General features: G+C 36.2%; 1 protein-coding gene across 4 annotated transcripts in view; it reads left to right on the forward strand.

The window, feature by feature from the left end:
* Positions 1–19,779, forward strand: part of SPAG16 (sperm associated antigen 16) — a 1,150,408-nt gene that overhangs the window by 154,373 nt on the left and 976,256 nt on the right. The window lies entirely within an intron of this gene.

Genomic DNA, 19,779 nt, shown 5'->3' on the forward strand with positions numbered 1-19,779 from the left:
GAGCTACCCACTCTGGGTCTCCTCTCTGTGGAGGGCTGGAAACTCATTGGGCTGACCTGCCTGCAGAAAGGAGCTACCCACTTTGGGTCTCCTGAGAGCTGTTCTCTGTTCTGTCACCCAGTATAGTTCCTCTCTGCCTTGCTCATCCACTTGCCAGTTGTTCACGTACCTCATTCTTCCTGGATGTGGAATGAACTCAGTACTGGTAGGGGACTAAAAGAGCTATAACCCAAACAGGGCTGAAATGACCCCCTGCTTGCCACTTTGCAGGTGATGAGAAGGAGAGAAGAGCTGTGGCCCTTCAGGGAGCCCAGACCTAGAAGCTCCACGAGCCAGTGCTGACACCCTCTTTGGGGCTGTGTGGTTTCAGATGTCTCCAAGCATCCAGATGCCACTGCATTCTCATCCAGATTTGGGTGCCCACAGCAGAAGTTGCTTGGAGTGCATCTGATCCGGCTCCAGGCTTACACGGATCCAGTGCCTGTGCCAGTGCCTGCAGCTGCCTGCCCCACTGCAGCAGCCAGCATGCCTGGCTGTGCACAGTGGCCGGACCTGGTTCTCACTTGCTCACACACCCCTCACCTCTCTGCTCCTGGCTTGCCTTTGGCCAGTGTGGAATCTGGGCTGTAGCAAGAGCTGAGCACAGCCTGCCAGGCCGAGTGGGCAGAATGAGCCCAGCAGGCCCGAGCAAAACTTGGGCAAAGTTACCACCAGCTACAGAGGTTTCTGGCTGGAAAAGTGACACCCTAGGGATCCTGTGACGGTATCACAGAGTTCCTTCCCCTTACTCTCCTTCCCTTCCACCCTCTGTACACAAAAGAATGCAATTCTCTAATTTCTGACCCAAGATGGATGATTCTTGTAGGCCGTGTAATTTACTTCTTTGCTGACATGGAATTAATGGTTCCTCTAGATGAAGGATTAGCCCTGTGGCTACCATTTTTCCCATCTTTGTGTAGCTTGAGAACTAGCATTTGACACCCAAGCCTTAGCCTCAAGATACGGATATAACTCAACTAACAGCATCCTCAGTCTGTGATGACAGCTTAGACTTCTAAGTACTTCTCTTCCCTGCCCTAGCAGGGATTTCCATGACAGCAAGGCTGTCTTCTCTAGTCTTCCTTTCCTTAAGCTGTTACTTCAAACACTAGAAGCTTGTCTTTTATTGACTTATTTTCTCACAAGTCAGAGAGAGGTGTAAGGGTTTGGCTACTGTTGATATAAACTTTTATCTCATTTAGGGAGATGAATCATTCTTCTCTCTGGATTGTGTTAACCAGGACCAAATTATCTCTTATTTTATGATAGATTTTGATCCAGTACATTCTTGCTATCTAAAACCTGAATGTTCATCTATCCTTAACTTCTATTTTTTCATCAAGGGTAGAATATAATATGAAGAAGGAAATTCCTATTCCTAGACTGAAACTTGCTTCACTTTCTTTGTGTGTAGCTCCTAACATTAGATATAAACAAATATGTAATTAAGAAATATTTTTAAGTAGGGTTAGGTTACCTTAAAATTAATGATACAGGATAGCAGTGTGTTGAAAATTAGACCCTGGAGAGAGGGATGGTGCCTGTACTCAGATGTTAGGTGGGTCACATACTAGCTGTGTGGCCTTGCTCAGTTCCATAGATTCTCTGTGCCTTAGTGTCTTCATTTGTAAAAGGGGGATAAAAATTAAATCTGCTGCCTTTGGTTGTTGTGAATCTTAGTGTTTCAAACAATTCTGTTTCAACTATCAGCTATTATTAATCATTATGCCAATACTAACACTATTAACGAAAGACAGTTTGTATATGTCATTTCATTTTAGTTCTTTCAACAATGCTGAAATAAGATATGTTATTCTCATTTTTTAGGTAAAAATACTAAAGCCCAGGAAGTTTTATTAATTTTCACCGGGTCATTCAGTCAGTCTGTGTCTAAACTAAGCTCAAATTTAAGATTCTCCCTCAAAAGCCTTTTTTCTCTTCTTCAATAGATAGTCTCCCTTTATTTACTGACTTTTGTTATAATGAGGATCCTGGGGGAAAACTAGTGTTATCAGAGATATCTTATTTTTACAGAGCATTTCAGCAGAGTACATTTCCTACATTCATAGTTGGCTGTACAGTTTATTGAACTTTATGATATGATGCAGGAACTCAAAGAGCACTTTCCATAACAAACTTAATTTCCTCATATACTTATTCTAGAGATACAGAGAGAAAGGAAGATGAAGGAAGGGATTCTTTCAGGGGGAAATAAGTATAGTCAGGATGTTATAGTGAACACTTTGATCCTCAAAGGGTCAGCATGAGAAAGGAAGTTGTGAGAAGGAATCAAAGGTTAGTCAGTTTTATGAGGAGGGAAATTTTCAAAGACACTCAGTTCCTTCATAAAGTAGTTTAGTCAAAATAGTTGTTATTAGAAGGATTAGAAGATTAAATGACTTTAAAAATGAATTAATTTATGTGCAAGAATATGTCTTTTTACCTATTATAGAGATTTGAATATATATTTAATCACATTTATTTTTTAAACCCGACTTTATGAACTAATATGAAAAGATGGACACATTGTTCTTTTATTAGCAGAGTCATATTAAGATATATTATTAAAACACTCTCAATTAGTAAAAATGAGATCTTTTTATGGCTAATTTACTGGAGTTATCTTTTTCTTAGATATCAAAGCTTATTTTAAAGTATACTTCTTAATAATTTAATAACCCATCTTTAACTTTGAACATGTTAATTTTCTGCTACCTTAATGACTCTAATGACATAAAAAATAAATAGTACATTTACGCACCATTATGATCTGGCTGTTGTTCTGTTTCATACTGCTGGGAACTCATGCTAGAGATGCTATAGTCCTTACATTTTTTAAAGATACCCTTTTACAATTTGAGCTTTGAGAATCCAGAATTTTAGGGGTCTTCTTCAGGAGTCTTGTTCTTCTCCTAGGCTCTGGGCTTAGGAACAAAACCTCTGCTGAGCTGGGAACCCAGCCACTGAGTTATATTCATTTCTTTGCCATGGCCTTTGGGGAGACTTATAGTTTGGAGAGCCTTTGAAAAGAAGCAAGATTTGTTGTATTCACTGTCAGGAGTGTGTCTAGTGTTTTTGTCAGGAATAAGGGATATACTCAAAGTAAGAGTATATATGAATGTGTGGCAATATAGCCAGGCGTGGTGGCTCATGCCTGTAATCCCAGCACTTTAGGAGGCTGAGGTGGGCAGATCACGAGGTCAGGAGATTGAGACCATCCTGGCTGACACGGTGAAACCTCGTCTCTATTAAAAATACAAAAAATTAGCCAGGCGTGGTGGTGGGCGCCTCTAGTCCCAGCTACTCAGGAGGCTGAGGCAGAATGGTGTGAACCCGGGAAGCGGAGCTTGCAGTGAGCCGAGATCACGGCACTGCACTCCAACCTGGGCGACAGAGCGAGACTCCGTCTCCAAAAAAAGAATGTGTGGCAATACTACATTAGTGCATATAAATGTGTAGGCTGGGTGTGGCGGCTCACGCCTGTAACCCCAGCACTTTGGGAGGCCGAGGTGGGTGGATTGCCTGAGGTCAGGAGTTTGAGATCAGTCTAGCCAACAAAGTGAAACCCCATCTCTACTAAAAATACAAAAAAATTAACCAGGTGTGGTGGCATGTGCCTGTAATCTCAGCTACTCAGGAGGCTGAGGCGGGGGAATTGCTTGAACCAGGGAGGTAGAGGTTGCAGTGAGCTGAGATGGCGCCACTGCATTCCAGCCTGGGCGACAGAGCAAGACTCCATCTCAAAAAAAAAAAAAAAGGTGTGTAAATTGTTGCAGGAAAAGTTGTGTATTTCCATTTCTACTATACTATCAGCATTATATGAATGTTCTATTAACATTTTATAAGATTTCTCAGTATACTAAATCATGCCTTTTAACAATTAAAAATTTTATTTCACATGCTGACATGGCATTTTACTGTGTTAAAAGTGGTGGCATTCATGCTCCAATAATAGAAAACAGGGATCCACGGAGTAATGGCTGATACTAAGCTTGGGCCAGGAAACACACAGGTTGAGCCTGGAGCATGTTGTAGTGCCAGGAAGCATTTTCTCATTCCATATTCTTACCAATATGTGTTATCATATTTGCCAATAGGATAGGTGAAAAATATTTGCTATTATTATTTTAACTAGTATTTCTTCAATTATTAATTAGTTAAACATTTAAATATATTTATTGGCCACTGGCAGTTTTCATTTTATGAAATGTCTGCACAATATTCTCTACTTATTTTCAGCCTATATGATTTATAAATGATCTTTATTGAAGAAGGACACTAATTCTTGTCTTTCTTGTACATTGCAAATATTTTTGGCAGTTTTCTATTATTATTTTAAATTTGTTTATGATAATGTTAACCATAGAAACTTTTTATTTAGTCAAATTTATCACTCTTCTTACTTTTTGGATTTTTTTTGTATTTTATAAAAAAAGATTCTCATTTGAGATTATTGAAATGATCACCCAAATTTTCTTCTAGTACTTTTATAGTTTTATATTTTATGTTTATATCTCTAATTTATCTGGAATTTATTATTGCATGTTTGGTGTGAGCTTGCAATCTAATGATTTTTTTCCTATGGCTAATAAATGGTTCATTTTTCAACAAGCCAAGTAGATTTTAGAAAATCTACAACCTACAGAGACCAAAAATATTCTTGCTATTTGTATAATGTATTATCGCTGCTAACTAGTTTTTATAATGATGATGTTTTAATTCTTATTTTTGCTTCTCTGGCTAGAAGGTAGATACTATAACTTTCTCTTCTCCTATACTACCATCATCTCTTTAAAACCTCATTAACTGTTCTTAAAAGGGTGAACTCTTCTTTAAAAGCATAAATCTGGTGTGTGTTTGTGTGTGTGTGTGTGTGTGTGTGTATGTTTATATTTAAAAGGATGAACTTTTTCAAAAGATTATTCTTATACGTATACACACACACACACACACACACACACACACACACACACAGGGCTACACTCTATAGGATCCTTTATTTGATATTTTGCTCCATGAATAAATAACCAAAGTTTTTTTCTTATGTGAATGGAGTTAACTATTAAATTTCAAATTATTTTTCTTTCCTGTTAGGATTATAGGTTTATTTTGCCTTTTGCCTAAAAACAAAACTAGTGAAAATTAAAGTATAAAAATAAATACAGTTTACATTAATGGACATTGCATTCAAAGTAAAAATAATGATAATAATACATCAAAAGCTCACAGCATTGTCTGGCACTTGTATGAGAAAAAGCTGTGAACATCAAATAATGTGTAAAATACATAGGCTTTTACTTTTAAATTATATCACACTCAAGTTGCTCATCCTTAATCTAAAGCTAGCTTTAACTTTCTCCAAAACATACTATTTGTTTTAGATAATTTGCATTAGTATACCCAAAACTTTTAGCATCTTTCTTACTGGACAGGTGCACAGTGATATGAATAAGCTGAATCCTTAGTTTTTTGTTTATCACATTTAGAAGATAATTTGATATACTTTGCCTGTAAATTTAAAAATTAGTAACTGGGGTTTTTTTGACTGGCTTCTAATTTGATATACCTTGCCTGTAAATTTTAAAATGGTAACTTGGACTGTTTTGACTGGCTTCTAATTTTCTGGTTCACTCATTCTATATGTAATACATCTCAATAAGAAAGTCGAGTTTACATGCAGGGTAAATTATCATTTTCTGTCTATAGGTGGATGTGAAAGTTAAATTTTAGGTGGAACAGAAAAATCAGAGAAAATGATCTTTATCTACATATTCTCATCCTGAAAGCAAAGACAGCATGGACCAGGTTGCTATTCTCCAGAAAGAGTTGATATATTAAATTATAAGGATATTTTCCATCGTATCTCAAGTCTGATTGTCAAAACTGAGCATCTTATCTGCTTTATAATAACTGTTTAAGAGAGATTGTTTTTCTGGAAAGTGGCTATCAGTAAAATATTCAGTGTAGATTTAATTTTCTTCGATGGATATATAATTAATCTAAAAATTAGTACATTGTGTTTCCTAATTGTGATATTGAGGGAAATAGTACTAAATAGAGAATCTAGCCCTGGTCTCTTATGTAGTTAAACACATCATCAAAAGCTAATATAGAAGATGGCAGAGTAGAGGGTTTTCTAGAGTGCCTCACCCACTTTGAAGAAGCAAAATAGTGTGTAGAATTCACAATGTGAAACTTTATCCAAGAAGGCACACAGGAATTCAACATAAAGTGAATAAGAACTTTAGATGTTGGGGAAGAGAAGGTAAGTGGGCAGCCTATGTGGTGGTGTCTGACTGAGAACTGTGAGTGAAGTCCCAATATAGGAGAGGGAGAAAAAGTACTCCTTTGCAATCCACATTTCCACTGGGGAGCCATACAATCCAGGCTGTGGGAGAGTACCTTGTCCTTCCCAAGCCCTGAATCTAAATTGGAGATAGACTAAAACACTATGAGAAGGGACATCACTAGGAAGCACCCCAAGCATTTTCCAGTACTTGGGACCTAATAGAAAAATGTGATTCTCAATCCTAGCTCATACAAAGCCAGGTGGGATTCTGTGACCTAGCAGCAGTGGCAGACTTGGGCATTAAAGGGGCTTGGACAGGGGATTGTAATGCTGGGTTTGGGGTAACAGAGGGGCTCCCACAGCCAAAACTGAGAGATGAGGGTGGCATTTGCTCCAGCTTCGGGCATTTTAATGGGGCTCTCTCCCTTCGTGGGTGGAGCAGAAGGAGATTTGCCAGACAGGCATGGTTTTGTCCCAGTTTCAAGTTATGCAGCCCAGGGTGACTTTGCAGACTAAAGGTATACTGCACATGACTTTACTGAGTGTCTACACTTGCTCCCTTTATTGGGTTGGGGAGTGAGCCCTGCCAGGTCTAAAGAATGAGAGGAGAAGGCCAGGCATGGTGGCTCATGCCTGTAATCCCAGCACTTTGGGAGGCTGAGGTGGGCAGGTCACGAGGTCAATAGTTTGAGACCAGCCTGGCCAACATAGTGAAACCCTGTCTCTACTAAAAATACAAAAAATTAGCTGAGCATGGTGGCAGGCTCCTGTAATCCCAGCTACTCAGGAGGCTAAGGCAGGAGATTTGCTTGAACCTGGGAGGCAGAGGTTGCAGTGAGCTAAGAATCACAACACTGTATGCCAGCCTGGGTGACAGTGTGAGACTCCATCTCAAAAAAAAAAAAAAAAAAAAAAAGAGCGAGGAGAGAGGTGGGTCCTATATTCGTTTGCCTAGATTAAGGACTGGGCTGCCTCTCCCTTCCTGTGCCAACTTGATACAGCAATAATTGCTCTGCTTCACCCTCAGGAATATCTCCAAGGTGCCTGCCCGTTGTTCCTGAATTCCCATCAGAGCTGGTGCTTTTTCACACCATTGCAGGGCCTGAGTGCAGAATTTCCCTGTTGCCCTTTCCAGCTCCACCCAGCTTGACCCCCACCACCTTCCCACAATGCTGGACCACAGGACTCAAATCATTAAGTGCTCCCTGGCCTAGCTAATTGCCTGGGACAATGGATTACTTTTCTGGTTGAAAAAGATCAAGTATAAACCCTATTGCTATCACCACAGAGAGATCTTACCTGCAAGCAAGAACAATTGGCCTGAAGTTCAGCCTACACAATCCAATACAAAATTTACTGGCAGAAGTGCATAGCATTTGGAAACAAGATAAGTTTCACATAACATTTGCTACCACCATCTTCCATGACACCTCAGCTTCTCAGGAGGACATGAGTCTGCTCACCCACCTGGTACACCACTACTACAACCGACATTTGAGAAAGCCACCACCCTAAGGCTGTTTATAACCAAGGAAATTCCACAGATTCTTTGCCATTGAACACACCTAGGGGCAAAGCCAAATGGCTCTACTCAGTATACATCATAGACACATTCTCAAGAAAAAAATAAAAGTCCTGTCCCCAAGAAAACAAATTCAAAAATAAGAAGTGACTGTTTCTCCAAATGCAAATAAATTAGTGTAATAACACAGGAATATGAAAAAGTAATGTGTAATGATACACATAAAGAAACACAGTAATTCTCTAGTGACATGTCCTAACTAAAAAATACTCAATATTCCAGATAAAGAGTTCAAAATATTGATTTTTAAAGAAGATCAATGAGTTGCAAGAGATATCTGAAAACCAATACAAAGAAATGAGAAAATCAATTCAGGATGTAAATGAGAAATTTACCAAGGAGACAGATATCTTAAAAACAAACACACAGAACTTCTGGAATTGAAAAGTTCATTGAAAGGATTACAAAATACAATTGAAAGTTTCAACAATAGATGAGACCAAAAAGAAAAGAGCATTTTGGAACATGAAGACAGGTCTTTTGAATTAATCTAGTCAGACAAAAGTAAAAAAGAAGAAAAAGAAATGAAGAAGGCCTTTGAGAAGTACAGGATTACTTCTCAGGTTAGCAGCCTTTTTTAACATATGGCCCATGGGCTGCATGCGGCCCAGGACAGCTTTGAATGTGGCCCAACACAAATTTGTAAACTTTCTGAAAACATTATTAGATTTTTATTTTTTCAATTTTAAAAAACTGATCTGCTATTGTTATTGTTAATGTATTTTATTTATAGCTCCTGACAATTATTCTTCTTCCAATGTGGCCCAGGGAAGCCAAAAGATTGGACACCTCTGACATAAAGTGACTGAACTTACATATCATTGGTATTCACAAGAGAGAAGAAAAAGCAAAAAGTTTAGAAAACCTATTTAAGGAAGTAATTGATGAAAACTTCGCTAGGCTAGCAATATATTTAGATATCTAGATACAAGAGGACCAACAAACACCAGAAAATACACAGCAAGATGGACTTCCAAACTACATATACTCACTGGAATGTCTAAAGTCAACACAAAGGAAAAAAATTCTAAAATCAGCAAGAGAAAAGCATCTAGACACCTATAAAGGAAACTCTATCAGACCAAGAGCAACTTTCCAGCAGAAACCTTATAAATCAAAAAAGATTGGATCCTATTTTCAAAGTGCTTAAAGAAAAAACTGCCAACACCAAATTTTATATCTTGCCAGAATAAGCTTCATAAATGAAAAAGAAATAGTTTTTCTCAGACAAGCAAACACTGAGGAATTTATCACCAGCTCTACCAGAAATGCTCAAATGAGTTCTAAACATGGGAAAGAAAGGTTGATATTTGCCATCATTAAAACACATAAAAGTATAAGATTATCAGGTTTTATAACACAATTACGCAAAGGAAGAAGAGAAAGAAATCAAATGGTAGCATAACAGGACTCCACCAAACCAGAAAGACAAACGGAGGGAGAAAAAGAATCTACAAAACAACTAGATAACAATTAATATTATGACAGGCAGAAAACCTCACATAGAAATAATAACCTTGAATGTAAATGGATTAAATTCTCCACTTAAAAGATATAGATTGGCAGAATTGATATTAAAAAAAACCCCCAAACCAACTGTATGCTCCTTACTGGTAAAAAAAAAAAAAAGATATTCCATGCAAACAGAGAACAAAGGCAAGCAGGAGTAGCTATACTTATATCAGATAACACATACATTAAATCAGAAACTGTAAAAAAAAAAGAAAAAGTCATTATATAATGATAAAGGGATTAATCCAATAAGAGTATATATCAGTCCTAAATATATATGCACCCAACACCAGAGGACACAGATTCATAAAACAAATATTACTAGACCTAAAGAAAGAGATAGCAACACAATAAGTGCAGGATTTCAACACCATACTGACGCACTATGAAGATTATAGAGACAGAAAAACAACAAAGAAACACTGGACTTCAATGAAACTTTAGACCAAATGGACCTAACAGATATTTATAGAACATTTTACTCAACAACTGCAAAATATACATTTTTCTCATCAGCACATGCGACATTCTCCAAGATAGACCATATGTTAGGCCACAAAACAAGTCTCAACATATTAAAAAAAATAGTAACTTTATCAAGTGTCTTCTCTAACTATAGTAAAATGAAACTAGAAATTAATACCAAGCAGAACTCTTGAAACTATACAAATACATAGCAATTTAAAAACGTGCTGCTAAATGATCTTTGAGTCAATGATAAAATTAAAACAAATTAATAATTTTTTTGAAATGAAGGAATATGAAAACACAACATATCAAAACCTTTGGGATACAGCAAAAGCAGTGCTCAGAGGCAAGTTGATAGGGTTAAATGGCTACATTAAAAGAAGAAAGATCACAAAATAACAACCTCACATCGCATTTGAAGGAACTGGAAAATCAAGATCAAACCAAATCCAAAGGTGGCAGAAGAAAGAACAAAGATCAGATCAGAACCAAATGCAATTGAGACCAAGTTAAAAAATAACAGAAGATCAACAAAATGGAAAATCTGTTTTTTGAAAAGATAAACAAAATTGATAAACCACTATCTAAATTAACCAAGAAAAGAAGTGAGAAGATTCAAATAAATGTAATCAGAAATGAAAAAGAAGACATTACAACTGTTACCACAGAAATACAAAAGGTCACCAGAGACAACCATGAACAACCATATGTTCATGAATTAGAAAATCTAGAGTAAATGGCTGAATTCCTGGGAACATACAAACTTCCCAGATTGAACTAGGAATAAATAAAAATCCTAAACAGACCAATAATGAGGAATGAGATTGAACTAGTAACAAAAAATAATCTCCCAACAAATAAAAGCCCAGGAGAAGATAGTTTGAAATTCTGGTTGCTGAATTTTACCAGTTGTACAAAGAAAAACTGAAACCCATCCTCCAGAAACTCTTTCAAAAAACTGAGGCGGTGGGAATCTTTCATAATTCATTCTATTAGGCCAGTATCTCCCTGATACCAAAGACCAGAGAGGACAGCACTAAAATAGAAAAGTATAGATGAATATCCCGAGTCAACAAAGATACAAAAATCCTCAACAAAATACTAGCTAATCATATCCAAGAGCACACCAAAAAGATAATACACCATGATCAAGTGGTTCCGCCACTGTCAGGGATACAAGGATTGTTCGGCATTTGCAAATCAATAAATATAGTTCATCACACAAACAAAATTAAGGACAAAACCATATGATAATCTTAATAAATGCAGAAAGAAGCATTTGATAATTTCCAGCATCATTTTGCTATAAACACCCTCAACAAACTAGTCATAGAAGGAACATATCGTCTATAATAATAAAGGGCATATATGACAAATCCATGACCAACATCATACTGAGTGGGGAAGAGTTTGAAGCAATCCCTCTAAGAACTAGAACAAGACAAGAATGTGCACTTTTGCCAATCCCATTCAACTTAGAATGGAAGTCCTAGCCAGAGCAATCAGACAAGAGAAAGAATTAAAAGGCATCCGTGTTGGAAAAACAGGAAGTCAAATTGTTTCTATTCGTTGATGATCTTATACTTGATTAGAAAATTCTAAAGATTGCTCCAAAAACTCTTAGACTTGATAAATGTATTCAGTAAAGTTTTATTATACAAAATCCATGTACAAAAATATGTAGCATTTCTCTGCACCAGTAATGGTTAAGCTAAAAATGAAATCAAGAATGCAATCTCATTTACAATAGCTACAAAAGAAAAAATAGTTAGTAATATATTTAACCAAGGAGATGAAATATCCCTACAAGGGGAATTACAGAATACTGATGAAAGAAATTGTAGATGACAGAAACATGGAAAAACATCCCATGCTCATGGAGTAGAAAAATTAATGGTATTAAAATGACCATATACCCAAAGTGATCTACAGATTTAATACAATTCCTATCAAAATACCAATGTCATTATAAAGAATTATAAAGTATAATCTTAAAATTTATATGGAATCATAAAAGAGCCCAAATAGCTGAAGAAATTCTAAGCAAAAAGAACAAAACTGGAGGTACTGCATTACCTAACCTCATGTTTTACCACAAGGCAATGGTAACCCAAACAGCATTGGGAGAGGACACTCTTCTTTTTTCCTTTTTCTTTTTCTTTTTTTTTTTTTGAGACAGAGTCTCATTCTTGTCACCCCGGCTAGAGTGCAATGGCCCTGTCTCGGCTCACTGCAACCTCTGCTTCCCAGGTTCAAGTGATTCTCCTGCCCTAGCCTCCTGAGTAGCTGGGATTACAGGTGCCCACCGCCATGACCGGTTAATTTTTTTGTATTTTTAGTATAGACGGGATTTCACCATGTTGGTCAGGCTGGTCTCAAACTCTTGACCTCAGGTGATCCACCTGCCTCGGCCTCCCAGAGTGCTGGGATTACAGACATAAGCCATCTCACCCAGCCAGGACACTGTTTTCAATAAATGGTGCTGGGAAAATTGGATAGCCGTATGCAGAAGAATGAAACTAGACCCCTATCTCTCAGCATATACAAAAATAAACTCAAGTTGGATAAAGTCTTAAATATAAGACCTGATACTATTAAAATGCTAGAAAAAGACCTAGGAAAAACACTTCTGGACATTGATTTACACAAGGAATTTATGACTAAGAATGGCACAAGTAATAAAAACAAAAATAGATAAGTGGGACTTAATTAAACTAAATAGCTTCTGCCCAGCAAAGGAAATAATTAACAGAGTTAACAGACAACTTGCAGAATAGGAGAAAATATTTGCAAACTATTCATCTGATAGGGGACTGATATCCAGAATTTATAGGGAACTCAAACAACAATCAAAAGAAAACCATTAAAAAGTGGGCAAATAACTTAAATAGATATTTTCCAAAAGAAGATATACAAATGGCTAACAAGCATAGAAAAGATGCTCAACATTACTAATCATCAGGGAACTGCAAATTAAAACCACAATGATATGTCATCTGACATGAGTCAGAATATGGCTAGTTATAAAATGGAAAAAATATAATAGATGTGGTGAGGATGTAGAGAATAGTGAAGAAACATTTAGACACTGTTTATGGGATGTAAATTAATACAACCACTATGAAAAGCTGTATGGAGACATCTCAAAGAACTAGAAATAGAACTACCATTCAATCCAGCAATCCCACTACTAGGTATCTACCCAAAAGAAAAGAAATTGTTACATAAAAAGAAACCTACACTTGTATGGTTATTGCAGCACTATTCATAATAGGACAGATATGTAATCAACCTAAGTGTCTATCAGTGGATGAATAAAGAAAGAAAATAATGTGCATATTTTCTTTATCCAATGGAATGCTATGGAATACTATTCAGCCATAAAAAAGAATGTAATTGTGTCTCTTGTAGCAACATGGATATGTAATACTATATACTTATGATACCATATCATTAAATGGATATGATGTCATTGTCTTAAGTGAATTGCAGGTCATTATCTTAGGTGAAACAATGCAGAAACAAAAAGTCAAATGCTGCATGGTCTCACTTATAAGTGAGTGCTAAAAAATGTATGCACACGTACATAGAGTGGAATAATAGACATTGGAGCCTGGGAAAGGTGGGTGAGTGGAAGCAGGGGTGAGGGACAAGAAATTACTTAATGGGTACAATGTACATTATTCAATTACTGGTTATCCTAAAAGGCTAGACTTCACCTTTATATAATATATCCATGTAACAAAACTGCACTTGTACCTCTTAAATTTATACAAATAAGAAAGAGAAAATATTGTAATCCTGTTATAATAAAAATGTAAGAAGCTAATATTTAAAAAGCAAAGGGATAAAAGAATTTATAGATACCAATTATTCTCTTTAGTTGTTGGATATTTTTCATCCATATGGAGCTCAATATAATTTAGTTTAATACTTATTGAATCTAAAATGACCGATAAAAGACACATTGTTCAGGACAGAAAACAATCTGAACTCACTTTACTATAGCAAATTATCAGTTTTATTGTGTTCCATTAAATAACATAGACATAAAATATGTATTAAGGGCCAAGGTTAATCATCTTAATATATATGCCAAGGCTGTCTTTATAATCCCAGTGCTACTTGCTATCTATATAATTGTGTACAGTTAACTTAAGCCTGGTCTTTGGAACTAGTTCATGTTTCATTTAGTTCCACCGTATTCCCCAGATATTCCTTTTATTCTTCATATTACTTAAATGTCTTTTAATTCCTGTATACTCATTAACTTAGATGGCTGAGAACTACATCAAGTAATGCTCAAATTTCTAGTCAGATGTAGCCAAAAGTACATTGGGCTTGGAGTCAGAAGCCCTGAGTTTCAGTCCAAGCTGTTATTTGTTAGGTGTTTAATGTTAAATCATTTAATCACATTTTTCTACAGCTTCTTCATCCGTGATGTGTAGGATGTGAGTAGGAATAAATTGGGCAATTAAAAACAATTTCTAGGGGTTTTCACATTTAAGAGTGAGGAGAAATATCTGTGGCTAACGGATTGGGTAGAGTGGGATGATGCAAAAGATTAGTCTTGTTTTCCTCTGAAAGCAAGCATTAACACAAGCATTAACACAAGCATTAACACAAATGAAACTGCTGTTAATATAATTGTATCATTGGATTATTTTACTCTTATCATTCCATTAAATTTGTTTTAATGTATTGTCCAGTCAAGTAGCTCATGAGTTTATTTGAGGGTTGGAAATACTGATTTTATTGTATTATGTTTTGTACTTCATATTACCCACACCTTATAATGGTATATATTTAATAAATCTTGAGAAATTAAATTATATGAATTCACTTTCACTTTCTTTAAAAATATGTAGGTTATTAATAGCAAATCTTTATCTGAAATAATTTATTTTCAAATAATTCTAAATTTCTTCTCTTTTATGGGAACATTTGCATTGGGTGTCACTAGTGGCACTCCTGTAATAAATCTTTTAGATATTTTTAATTTCCAGTGTTTTAATTCTCAGTATATGACATGTAATACTATGCAAAAATGAGAAACTCTTCTTTTTTTTTTTTTTTTTTTGAGATGGAGTCTCGCTCTGTCACCCAGGCTGGAGTTCAGTGGCATGATCTCGGTTCACTGCAAGCGCCGCCTCCCAGGTTCACGCCATTCTCCTGCCTCAGCCTCCCAAGTAGCTGGGACTACAGGCGCCCACCACCGCACCTGGCTAATGTTTTGTATTTTTAGTAGAGACAGGGTTTCACCTTGGTCTCGATCTCCTGACCTCGTGATCTGCCCGTCTCAGCCTCCCAAAGTGCTGGGGTTATAGGCGTGAGCCACTGTGCCTCGCCAAAAATGAGAAACTCTTAGTCTTTAAGCATTGTTATGAAAGGTAAGAGATTTAGAATCACATTGCCCGTGCCTTATCTCTTACTAACTTTGGGACCTTGGGAAAATTAATTTATCTGACCTTCAAGGCTCTCATTTATAAAATCAGCATTATAATATCCCATTTTTGAAAATAACTTTTAACAGGTTAAATAATAAAATGTCTTCAAAGCATTTAGTCAGGTGCTTAGCACGTGGTAAACCTTTATGTTGTTACTACTAATAAAATCCTCCTGCATTTTAAAGTAGTTTCCTAAAAAAATCTTTTGCCTCTAAATTTTGTAAGCTTTTTGTTCTCACTTATTCTAACACAAATTCTGCCATTATAGGGGTGACTTCAATGCCCTCACAAATGATTCATTAATACCTCAGTCTTACAGATGTTTGACTTATTCTGCCACAGTGACCTTTACTTTTTACCCCAATCCCATAATCATTCCCCAATATTGTACTTTTTTTAAAAACATACTCAGAGAAACATGGGTGTTTGAGCTAAAAACAAAATGCAATAAACTTAATTTACTTTGGTATCAAAGTGCTCTCCCTGCGTATTTATATTATTCTTCCTGCTCTTTCTTTCAATGAGTAAGCAGAAAGTATAGGTAGTTTTCATTAGTTAATACAGTAAATAGCTCTGTCACTCTTAAACTAGGTTCTTTTGGTTGCAAGTGGCAGAAACCCATCTCAAACCAACAAGTCAAAACTCATTTCAAAGTAGCTTAGTTTTAGCTAAAAGATGGAAAATTATTGATTAATGTTACAGAGAGGCCCAGTGCTGGTTTTGGATTTAGGGATGGTTGCATCTGAGAGGTTCAGGCAATGTTGTTTACTTTGTCTCTCTTTAGCTCTTTATGTCTCCTTTTCTGTCTTTGCCTTTCAATCTACCTTAACGTTTTGGCTTTTTTGCCTGTTATCTTTTATTTTTAGACAAGTAATAGAAGGAAGACTCCTGGCTATCTTAGCCCTATATTTATAGATACCAGAAAAAGCGGTAACGTATTATTAATAGCTCTGCCAAATAGTCTAGTAAAAACTTTGATTGGCTCTGCTTAGGTCATGTGCCAATTTTTGAAATAGACAACAATGGCCAGGAGTGGGGAGTATTCTGATAGGCCATGCCTGGTTCATGTGTTCAATTCAAGGCGTGAGGATGTGAGATTTATTTAAACCTGTGATGGCAAGCTAGGGCCCACTGCTGATTTTTATATAAAAAGTTTTATTTGAACATAGATATAGCCATTTATTTACATTTTGCCTATGACTGCTTTCACACTAAAATGATAAAATGGAGTAGTTACAGTACTGACAATATTACCCACAAAGCTTAAAATATTTGCTGTCTGGTTCTTTACAGAAGATGTTTACTACTGTTCTAGGTAGAGTTCAAAGATGATCCCCAATAACTCACGTCCTTGTACTGTGAGCAAAACCTTCCCCTTGATTGTGGGCAAAACCTGTAAGTATGACGAGACGGTACTCCTGGGATTATGTTACTTTATATGTAAAAGAGGATTTTTACAGATGTAATTAGTAACCCCAATCAACTGAGTTAATGAAAAGAGGCTGTCTTGCATAGGCCTGACCTAATCAGATGCATTTTTAAAAAGAGAGTGTAGAAATTAGAAATGGAGGCGGTCAGAGACTGTCTCCTAATGGCCTGTAAGAAGGTAAACATTTATATTGTTAACTTTCTATGGGGCCATGTGACAAGGCACTGTGGGTAACTACAGGGAGCTGATTGTTCCCTGGATGATAGCTGGCAAGAAAACTGGAACCTCAGTCATCATAGCTGCAAGGAAATTAATTTGGCTAACCTTGGATGAAGACTCCGAGACTCAGATGAGAATTGCAACCTGGCTAACACCTTGATTTCAGCCTGGGGAGATCATGAGTAGAGAATCCAGTCAATTCCTGCTTACACTCCTGATCCACGGTAACTGTGAGATGATAAATTTGTCTTATTTTAAACCAATAATTTTGTGATAATTTGTTACTCAGTAACATAAAATTGACATAGACTGTTGTACCTGAAGTTGGAATGCTTCTGTAAATATCTTAAAAAGGGAGTGGCTTTGGAACCAGGCAGTCTGTGGAGGCTTTGGATTTTTAAGAAGTATGATAAAGAATATCTAAATTGCCTTAAACAGACCATTAGTAGAGATAAGGATGTTGAGAATACTCATGGTCAGGACTTAGAAAGAATTAAGGAAATTGTTATTTAAAACTGGAAGAAGGGGAACTATTGTTATGTTGTGGCAGAAAGCTGAATGGAATTATGTCCTGCAGTTAAGTGGAAAGCAGAACTTGTAAATGATGAACCCGGATGAAAGGAAATTTCTAAGTAAACTATTCAAGATGTGGTCTGTTTTCTTCTTCCTGCTTATGGTAAAATGAAAGAGGAGTAAGATAATTAAGGGAAGAACTGTTAAACAAAAAGGAATGAAGTCTGCATGGTTTTGAAAATCCTAAGCCTCTCCAGATGACGAAAGATGCTAAAAGTTAGAAATCGCTATGAAAATTATGACATTGGTTAAAGAAATTGTAGATAAAATTAGAATTAATAAGTGAATTTAGCAAAGTTACTGGATACTAAATAGATAAACAAAATCCAATTATACACTTAGATTTATGCCACAGAAATTAAGAAACATGAAAAACAAAGATTCCATTTACAATTACAAAAAACTCTGTGATAATTTATCTAATAAAAAGTATACAATACCTCTTTAGAAAAGTGTATAAATTTTTGTTTAGAGGACATAAAATTTTATAAATAAATGGAGAAATCCACCATAAGCAGGAGTTGGAAACCCTGATACTGCATAGCTGTCAATTTTGCTAGGCTAATCCATGTATCTATATAATCTGAACTGAAATTCCAGCAGTTTTTTTTTATGTGTGTTGTTAGCAAGCTTGGCCTACAATTTAATTCCATGGGCCGTGAATAAGCAAGATCAACTCAAAGAAGCACAAGTTGGAAGGCATTTTCTCTACCCGATATCACTTATTTTAAGACCGGAATAATGCAGGAAAATAGACAATGTAGGCTGGATGCAGTGGCTCATGCCTGTAATCCCAGCACTTTGGGAGGCTGAGGCAGGCGGATCACGAGGTCAGGAGATCGAGACCATCCTGGCTAACACGGTGAAACCCAGTCTCTACTAAAAAAAAATACAAAAAAATTAGCTGGGCATGGCAGCGGGCGCCTGTAGTCCCAGCTACTCGGGAGGCTGAGGCAGGAGAATGGTGTGAACCCAGGAAGCTGAACTTGCAGTGAGCCAAGATCGCGCCACTGTGCTCCAGCTTGGGTGACAGAGTGAGACTCCATCTCAAAACAACAACAACAACAACAAAAAATAGTCAATGTAACAGAATAAGAAGATGAGAAAGAGATCCATGCATACATGCTTTATTCATGAGAAGTGTGGTACTACTGAGTAGTGGTAAAATAACAGTCCTTTTAATAAATGATTTAAATAAATATGCAATCATTTGGTTATATGTAAAAAATGAAACTTTATCCTTACCTTACACCATATACAAAGAATAATTACAGGTTTATTGCATATCTAAACATGAAAGGTATATTAATATATTCTTGAATAAGAAAGGATTTCCTAAGCAGATAATCAAAAGCATTAACCAAAGAACAAAGGTAAATGAATTAGGTTGCATTATAACTTAGAAATTAATTCCGTCAAATGACACAACTAAGAGAAGGAAAAGGTAAGCCCCAGCATAGGAGAAGCTATTTGCAACACATCTAACTGGAACTAAATTTTTATAGAATTTTCATGTATTATAGGTGGGTGAATAAATTGGCATAATTACTTTGGAAAACTGCCTTACCTACTAAATTTGGAAATATGCGTACATTATAATACAGCAATTCCACTTCTGGATACCTGCATACAAGAAATATGGGCCCATGAATAGCAAAAACAAAACAAAACTAAGCCATACATATAAGCACATTCAACATAAGCAAGTTTATTTCAAATAGATACACATTGGTAACACCCCAGATGTCGTATCAGTGGTAGAATAATCTATTAATTTACAATGATATGTTATCCATCTATGAAAATGTAGAAAGCACTGTAGTATGGAGCAAAATGAATGACTTCTATACACACAGTATGGAATGAAAGCAGCTAGAAACAACAACATATCTACATATGCAGATCTATATATTTCAAGAATGGAAAACAAAATCTATGGTTTCATATTTAGGATATTAGTTCCCAGAGACAAGTGGTAAAGGGGTAGTGACAACATGGAATCAGGAGTTGGACTTAACGAAGTATCAATAATGTTCTATTTTTTGACCTGGGTGGTGATTAAACAAGTGTGTTTATTTTTGTAAAAATGAATTGAGCTGCACACATAGATTTGTGTACTTTGTTTGTTAGAATTCAATAAAGTGTTGAATTTACAAAGCAAAAGACATTGGGAAGAAATAAAATTACTTTTGTTTGAAGATGACATGATTACTTATGTAGA

The sequence above is a fragment of the Pongo abelii genome, chromosome 11, assembly GCF_028885655.2.
Source record: "Pongo abelii isolate AG06213 chromosome 11, NHGRI_mPonAbe1-v2.0_pri, whole genome shotgun sequence".
NCBI classification, from domain to species: Eukaryota; Metazoa; Chordata; class Mammalia; order Primates; family Hominidae; genus Pongo; species Pongo abelii.